Source organism: Microtus ochrogaster, linkage group LG4 (assembly GCF_000317375.1).
Source record: "Microtus ochrogaster isolate Prairie Vole_2 linkage group LG4, MicOch1.0, whole genome shotgun sequence".
Classification (NCBI taxonomy): domain Eukaryota; kingdom Metazoa; phylum Chordata; class Mammalia; order Rodentia; family Cricetidae; genus Microtus; species Microtus ochrogaster.
Genome location: NC_022030.1, coordinates 61,624,139 through 61,632,153, shown reverse-complemented (window position 1 = coordinate 61,632,153; position 8,015 = coordinate 61,624,139).

The following is an 8,015-nucleotide window of genomic DNA, read 5'->3' as shown; positions in this document are numbered from 1 at the left end:
TCTTCTTATTATCTAATTCTTATAACTTATATTAGCCCATAATACTTGTCTATGTTAGCCATGTGGCTTGGTACCTTTTTCGGCAAGGCAGTCACATCTTGCTTGTTCTGTGTCTGGAAGGTGACTGCAGACTGCACTTCTTATTCTCATTGCCCTGCCTCTACTTCCTGCCTGGCAACTGTCCAATCAGCGTTTATTTAAAATATAATGGGCAGGGTATAGACCATTGTCCCACAGCAATGGGACCACTAATTTCACCGTCCAAGTCTTAGAGTACCATCTTCAGAGAAGAAGGGCATAGGGGTCAAAGGTTAGTCTGCCAGCGCTAAGTGTGAGAGGTCAGTGGCCAACAGTCATAGCTCTGAGAAACCACAACTGGGCTTGGTTTTGCATGGCACAAGTTGATTAACCTGAATGAATGGCGGGGATAGTGTCTAAGTCTGCTGGGCTTGTTGGTCTAATGTTCCTGGCTCTTCTAGGTATCTCTTCTAGGTATCTCTTCTAGGTATCTCTTCTAGGTATCTCTTCTAGGTATCATCTCTTCTAGGTATCTCTTCTAGGTATCTCTTCTAGGTAGCAGGTTTGTGATTTTAATGTAGTACCCTCACAGGGTCTGAAACAGAGACTTTTAACTCTGCTCCTTCTGGGTTATTCCAGTGCAGAAGCCAGCTCACAGCACAGAACCTATCTTAGGACAAAAAGTTGCACGGCCTGGCCTTCCCAAAGTTCACAGTGCAAGCCCACCCTCCCCAAAGTTCACAGTGCACAGCCTGCCCTTCCCAAGTTCAGAGCCATGGTTTTTCATTTTGTTCTTTCCCTTTTTAAACAAAACAAAACAAAACAAAACTGTGGCTTAATGACTCAAAGTTAGTAAAATTCTGCAGAGAGCCAGAGGGAGGGGACATTTATAACAATTCAGACAAAGTGTTTATCTCCTCTCTCCCATTCTGCACCTTCCCCCAGATGTGTGATTTTCTCCTCCAGTTTAGTCTTGCTTCGACTTGAGTGTGCATTCACACCCTTCTCCCAGAGCGCTTCCTTAACGCCTTTGGCTTTTGCACTCAGCACCTTTCCTTCACTGACAGGAGGGAAGCTAAAAATAGCCTTGCAGAACACACTGTTGTTGAACGAACCTTTGAAATTCTTCCCAGAGAAAATCTTAACAGGGTTGGAGTTAAAGGCCTCTTTGTTTGTTTGTTTATTTGTTTCCCTTCCTTAGGATGAAAATCATTCTAAGCAGAACAGGGTTCCCTTTCCTAGTGCAAGGTAACTGCTTGTATGCCACATTGCCTCATCTGGATTTGACTTCGGGGAAATTTTCTGAAGGCCATTGGCAGATAGAGTTTCTAACTTAATTCACTGTGGTTAAGCCTGTCCTGGAGAGTAATGGAGGCTGTCAATGTCTCCTGAAGGGACCTGCAGAACGTCCCGTCCCATTACCAACATGAAAAGCAGCAGAGTGGTGTTTCCACGATGTGAAGTGGCAACAAACAAACAAAAACAAAAACCTGATCAGGAGGATCCATCTGAGCTAGAGATTCAGCTCTGCACCTACAGGGGGCGCTATATGCCCTCCCTGGGTTCAGAGCATCATCACAAACTCTGAACCTTTGATGGACAGGAAGATGGGGTTGATCCTTTGAGAAACCCAGGGCAAAGGGCACTAAGTATGTGGAAGAGTTGACTGTATGCTCAAGCTGACCTGGGCAGGGCTTGGTACGTGTCTGAGAAGCAGACAGAGTGAGGCCAGGCTACAGGACCTCTTGACCTTTGACCTGTCAATGCCAGGTCTTTAGTTCATAGCTCTGGTGTTATTGGGGGCTGCATATGTCTTAAAATGATTCTTGGTTTTGTCTGAAGTAGAGTATAGCTGAGCATCCTGCCGACCCTGGCCACCCTGACTCAGAGCAGGGAAGGACCAGACAGACTGGCGATGAACCTGAATGGCCTCGTTAGTTTTGTTCTGTTGTTGCCTCTGTGGTAAGTCAATAGTCAGTACTGATCATTGTCCTGATTGGATTGAGAGATGTCCACCAAATTAGTAGAGCAGGTTCCTGGGTATGTATGAAAGGGGGCATTTCCAGAGAGGGCAGCAGAGGGGGTGGGGGATACCTGCTCTGAATGTGGGGGGCACTGTCCAATAACTGGGGGCTTGGATGGAATCAAAGTATTTCTCTGTTCACACGTGTACACTTGTATGTTTATTCACACACTCACACACATGCACCCAGCAAGCCCAGCCTATCTGTCCTTTTATTGGCCTTTTAGCCTGGCTTGATGCATAGACAGCACTGCCTATCATTGCATACTGTTCATAAGAGGGAGAAAGGTATAGATTTCCCCTCTGTCTTTTTGCAGTCACTTTGCTTCTCACATTTTAAGCCATAACAATAGAAAGGTTTGTTTTTTAGGTTTACATATATATATTATATATATATAATATATATACCCATACAAACACACACACGTGTGTGTGTATTTGTCACTTTAAACTTTAGCTTTCAGCGTCTTCGACTTTTGCCACTAAAATGCTGTCCCAGCAGACAAACGCAAACGCAGGGTTCTACCCCAACAACAGCTGCTGCCGCTGTTTCCTCTCCCATAAAGCTGCTGCTGGTGAAACCTCCTTTGTTTAGCGCCTTCCCATAATTCCCCTTGGATTTCTGAGCCGTTCTGTGAGCCAGCTCCATGCCGGTGTGTCAGATTAATGGAAGTTCTGTTGTGGGGGAGAGCTCAGCTTTCTGTTGTTTCTCCATTTCTTGTGTATGTGTGTGTGTGTGTGTGTGTGTGTGTGTGAGAGAGAGAGAGAGAGAGAGAGAGACAGACAGACAGACAGACAGACACAGAGAGGGGTGTACATGTTTTTGTTTGTTTGTTTTTGTTGTCTTTTTTTTTTTGCCAGTGTGTGGGAACATGTCTATATGGGCGTGTTTGCAAGAAATTAAGGTCATCCTCAATAGCCCTTCTACTTTTTTTTTTATTAACACAGAATCCCTCAATCAAACCCAAATCTTACCAATATGGCTGCTCTTGCTAGTTAGCTCATTTTGGGGCTCTCTGGTCTCCACCGTCTCATGGTGGAGCTGCAGGTGGGCTGCCATGCCCACCCAGGGTTTACGTGGGCTCTGAGGACCTAAACTCCCGGGCTCACGTGTGCACAGCCAGTGCTTTGACCACCGAGCCATCTTCCCAGTTTTCAGTTTGCTTTTAAGTGATCAGGATTTCTGTACTTGTATTGGCGACTCGGCCTCCTCATGACTAGATGGACACCTGACAGAGGTCTCATGAAGCAGGATGGTCTTATTTTGTCTCCCAGGCTGAGACGCACACCCTGCTGGGACGATGTGGTGGCGGGAGTGGGTCACAGGTATGGTAGAAGGAGCATGAAGCATCTGGTTACATCATGTTGACAGAGGTGGCAGAAGGTTTGAAATGGGGTCAGAGCCAGGCTGTGACCCATAAGATCCTCCCAGTTTTCTCAGGGCAGGCTCGGCCTCCTGAAGATCCTTCCTCGCTGTCCACTGGGGGTCAAGGGTTCAAATGTTCAAACTGTAGTTGTCTTTGATACTTGACTGAACACAACAGTTTGTGGTGTCCTGGCCCCTAGTAGAGATCTGTCCTGCATGGTAAGACCCGGCATAGCACCATGTATACAGTAGGCGCATCATGTTTCCAGGGCGAATGCACATAAGCAGTGGGACAGTTCTTGGTACTTCCAGGCAATGGCAATTTACAGCCCATCATGAGGCTCACTTGTGATAGTTTGCAAAAGTGGGAGGTGCTTATCTCTTCCCACTTGAAGTCAGTGAGGTAAGTTTTGTAAGCTGAGGTCAGCCATGGCAGAAGCATTTACAACACAGAACTGGGTAAGAGCTGCAAAGTCAGGATGTCCTACCATTAGCCCCAAGGAATGGTCATTAAGTCGTTAGCAATATGTGGAAAACACCACATCACCTGTACAGGCTTCCTGCTTGGAGGATGACCGCGTTTTCACAGAGGCTTGTTCCACACGAGAAGTTGATTTTGGAGCTGGGCATCCTCCTGCCAGGGATAGACACACACGAACACATTGTGTTCAGTTGTAACACCAGGATGGAATCAAGCCCAAGACCAACTTTGCAGCCTGTTAGTAGAGGGTAGCCCACTGGAGACAGTGCATAGTGAGTGTGTGGGGCCTGAGGGGTCCACTCTGGGCTGTGCCTCTCTGCCCGTGACTTCTCTCCTGCCCCTTCTATGTTCTAGCAAGTGCAGGCAAGACAGCTGCCCTGTTTCTAGGATGGCCGGCCTCCTTAGGCAGAGAGGCTCAGCGCTTGAAAAGACTTGGCAACACTCCCAATTCACTTCAGCTGAAGTTACCCACAGCCCCCGAACCATCTCTTGGGTCTGTTACTACAACAGACCAAACTGGCAAAGGGAGCCTTATGGTCTTACGTGCACGTGTTTGGGGTTAGGCAGGAATGGGGTGGGCTCTTTTCTGAACAGTGTGGCCGTGTTTCTGGAGACACGGCGTTTCAGTTTGTATTAAGGTTCCGTGGAACTAGAGAGTGTATGGCAGTTTTTATAAACAGTTTGAGCCTGAAAGGGAAGCCTGATCAATCCTGGACCGCACTTATAGATGAGAATCCAGCATGGAATTTTCCCCCTTCATATGGAGAACATTCTGTAACCTTGATACATGAGGTCATTCCCTCGGGGCCCTTCAGCTATGCCTTAGGAATGATGGGTCTAGAACCTGCTGTACACAGGCCCCGTGGATGTAGGAAGAGAGAATACGTTCACTGCTGTTTTATTTCATTTTAATTTCCTTTGTTTATGTGTGCTCGTCTTTGTGTGTATGCGTGCATAATTGCTTTCATGTGGGCATGTTTATGTGCATGTGCAGGTGCACTTATGTGTGCATGTAGGTTATAGGTACACATATGTATGCGTGTGGATATTAGAAGTGGAGGTTGTGTGTCATCAAACCTTCTCCATCTTATATTTAGAGGCAGGGTCTCTCACTTGAGCCTAGAGCTCATTACTCAGCTGGTCTGTGTAACATGAGGGCCTGCTTGTTGAGGTTTCTGTCCTGCCCAGGTCTGGCTAGCCTGCTTGCTCTAGGAGTCCCTCTCTCTGCCTACTGCAAGCTGGAGATAGCACCTTTGGGGATACTGAGGACCCAAACTTTGGTCCTCAGGCTTGGTGTGGCAAATGCTACACCTGCTGAGCCATTTTCTTAGCCCTTTGTTCTGTTTTATTTTATTGAGCCATCCATCCATTTATCCATCCATCTATCTATCCATCTGAGAAAGATTCTCATGTAGCCAACCCTGGCCTAGAACCCATGACTCTCCTGCCCCAACCTCCCGAGGCTAGGATTACAAGCATGTACCACCCACCAGGCATGGCCAGATACAGTTCTTTAGAACCACAAATCTTTTGTAGGACACAGTGAGGGCAGACACTCTTAGTTTAGTCCGACAAATTCTTTGCTGGCTCTAAATGGAAACCTCTCTGGGCCAGGTTTTATTGAGCCGGAGTGACTCCAGGAGAAGACAAGGAGACCATGCTCCCACAGAGGGAAGGCAGGAGCACGCTAGAGCCTCAGGCCTTTCAGGACTTGCCTGGGGGTGTGCAGCTCAGTGTCAGGCAAGCTACCTGGGTAGATGGGGTCATGCTTTGTGATGTGAAATAGGGCATTTAACGTGGAATGATTCTGTGCAGTAGGAACTGATACCCAAGAAGGTGGAAGCCATGTTCCAAAGTGGCTTGATGCGGAGGGCTTCTCCACCAGCGAGAAAGAACAACCACCACACGAGGATTCTTCTCAGATCACGCTTTAATTGGAGTGCCCTTGGTTGAAGGAGCATGAAGCGAAGGGGGGAGGAAACGAGAGGGACAGGAAGCGAGGGGCAGGAAGCGAGGGAGAGCAGGAAGCAAGAGAGAGAGGCGAGAGAAGAGAGAGAGAGAGAGAGAGAGAGAGAGAGAGAGAGAGAGAGAGAGAGAGAGAGAGAGAGAGAGGCCCCGAGAGCACTAAGGCAGCTGCTTATATCGGGAATTGGCACACGGGTCGCCCTGTGATTGGCTGCCACCATCAGCTGACACCAGACTGCATCGTGATAGGCCCAAGGACCCTTATCCACCGTGCATGTGGGAAGGGGGGGGGGCAACACTCAGCTCTCAAAGGCTTAGCCAAATATGGGGTTGTTTATTTCCAACAAGACAGGATGTCTGCACCATCTTGTAATGGCGATCCTGTCTGGCTCACTACAGCTTGAGACCACCAAAGAGGAGATGGTGGAAGCCAAAGCAACCCCATAGCTCTTAGCTCTTCACCCACAGCGAGCCTTTAGAAAGGGCTTAGACAGGACACAGATTTAGGAGAATTAGGGAAGTGCTGTGTCCCAGATCCCCGCCTCCTTACTCCTGGGGCTGTAGATAGGTAAATACAAATGGAGGTGGGGGTTGGGAGGAAGGGGGACCTGCCCTCTTGAACAGGTTCCTGTCCTATGATAGGGGGTTTGGGCTGACAAGCAGGTAGAGCTCTAAGGGACTGGCATATATAGTTTTGATAGTTTGTTTGAGACAAGGTTTTACGCTATAACCTAAACTGGCTTGGAACTTACCACATAGCCTAGAGAAGTGGTTCTCAACCTTCCTAATGCTGTGACCCTTTAATGCAATTCCTCATATTGTGGTGACCCCTTCGTAGCCATAAAATTATTTTCAGTACTACATCACAATTGTAATTTTGTTAGTGTTGTGAATTGTAATGTAACTATCTCTCTGGAGAGGCAGTTCTACCCGCAAGTGGTTGCGACCCACAGGTTGAGAACTGCTGACCTAGGGTACTCTTCCTGCCTATTCCAGCCTCTCAAGTGCTGGGGTTATCGCCATGAGACACTGCAGCTGGATGACAGGGTACATCTTAATTAAACCACTACCCTGGACATGTTTAATTTTTATTAATTGACAAAGAATAAAAATATTGTACACCCTTGTGGGGTGCTGTGCAATGTTTGTAAGCATGTGTTCCCTGCACTGTTCTCAGGCAGGCTCAGCACCTCCATCCCTTCAAACACTCATTTCTTCCTGTAGTGTAAATGCAGACTGTGTCCTTTACTGTCTTAGACACTTTGATCAGCTGACAGTGAGTGGGGACGGTGGGATGGGACTTGTTTCTTTTCGTCCACTTGACACAAGCTAGAGCCATCTTGGAAGAGGGAACCTCATTTGATGAATTGCCACCATCAGATTGGCTTGGAGGCAAGTCCATGGGACTTTCTTGATTAATCACAGATGTAGGGGGTAGAGGGACCCTGCTCACTGTAGAGTGTGCCATCACTGGGCAGGTGGACCTGGGATGCATAAGAGAGCAGGCTGAGCAAGCTGCGGAGAGCAAACTAGTGAGCGATGTTCCACTGTGGTCTCTGCTTCGGTGCATGCCTCCAGGTTCCTGCCTTGAGTTCCTGAATCTCCTCAATGATGGGTTGTGATGGGGCAGTGTAAGTCAGACAAACACATTCCTCTCCAGGTTGTTTTCGGTCACAGTGTCTGTCACAGCAATCGAGAGAAAGCTAGGACAGATGGCAAAATGTGCTGTGGCAGAAGATGCACCTCCTGGTACAGATATGAAGGGTCCCAACAGAACTGACACAGACTCGAACTCACTGACCGAACCTCTTCAGTGTAGTGGCTACAGCTATTTCTACCTGTTCGAAACGGGCATGCCCCAGGGCCCAGAGGGTTTTCATAGATGTTCCACACAGGGGAGGTAGCTCTGTAGCTGTCTTTCATGGCAGGTAACCTCCCTGAGGAGATGGCCACTGACTGAAGGCTAGGAGACCGGTGACTGGGCTGCTGGGGAACATCTGGCTTTGAATGAGTCTCTGAACTGGAGCACAGCTGAGATTAGAGAGAGACTTAGAGGAGAGTTTGTGTGAACAAAGACCAAGTGAGCATTGAATGTGGAAAAAGAAGAAAAAGAAGAAGAAGAAGAAGAAGAAGAAGAGGAGGAGGAGGAGGAGGAGGAGGAG